This window comes from Heptranchias perlo, chromosome 12 (assembly GCF_035084215.1).
Source record: "Heptranchias perlo isolate sHepPer1 chromosome 12, sHepPer1.hap1, whole genome shotgun sequence".
Classification (NCBI taxonomy): Eukaryota; Metazoa; Chordata; class Chondrichthyes; order Hexanchiformes; family Hexanchidae; genus Heptranchias; species Heptranchias perlo.
Genome location: NC_090336.1, coordinates 47,675,373 through 47,676,343, shown reverse-complemented (window position 1 = coordinate 47,676,343; position 971 = coordinate 47,675,373).

Sequence of the window (971 nt, the reverse complement as noted above, 5' to 3'; positions counted from 1 at the left end):
TGGTGTGCTTCATCAAATGGTATACTTTTTTCTAAATGTCTTCATTCTAATAGTGCATTTTTACATTAAATCATTTTATATTAGATTGTTCTTGCTCACTTTTCATTAATTGCATAATTTATAAACCCATTTTTAGTTTAAAGCAAGAACTTCTTTTTAATGTGGCTAACAAATTATGGAGTGGGGAAAATGTTGTGAAAACAATTTATCTTTGAATGCTAAAGGTGATGGAAATACTAGTCAGACCACACCTTGAGTACTGTGTTCAGTTCTGGTCACCAAATCATGAAGGAGACAGACCGAAATAACTGAGACAGATCTCTAGTGTCAGATTTCAGTGATGAAACTTGTACATTTTCAGCTCTGAAAGGAGGAATTGAAGAATCAATCTTGGAGATATATAAACAATATGAGAGAGATAAATCTGGAATTCAAACTAAATTGTGAGACAAGGATAAAGGGACACATGCTAGTAAAAGGCTAGTTTAGGATTGATGTCAGGAAGTTTTTCAAGTATTTTCCACTCCTGCCCAATTTGCAGCCAGGTTGCTGCTAATGCTATTGAATCTATATCATCCTGTGACAATTGCTTCTAATTCCCACAGTATATTTCTCTCACTCAGCATTTCAATACATACATTTTGTCTTTTTTCTATTTGTATTGATAGCTGCTCCTTTTATCTTTATTTTGTCCAAGCTCATACCTCATTCCTTTTATCTCAGCCTTTTTCTTGCCAATAACTGGTCATAGCATTACACAGATTCTACAGCACAGAAACAGGCCATTCAGCTCAACTGGTCTACCAGTGTTTATACTCCACCCACTCTAATGACCTATTCCCACCCTGTCCCCTTCTATTTTCCTCCTCTACTCCCTTTATTCCTTCTGCTGCTATCCTTTTTTCTAAATTCTTTATTTGTATATTAACCTCACCTATTTCTACCTTCCCATTTGCTCTTTCTGATTTGCT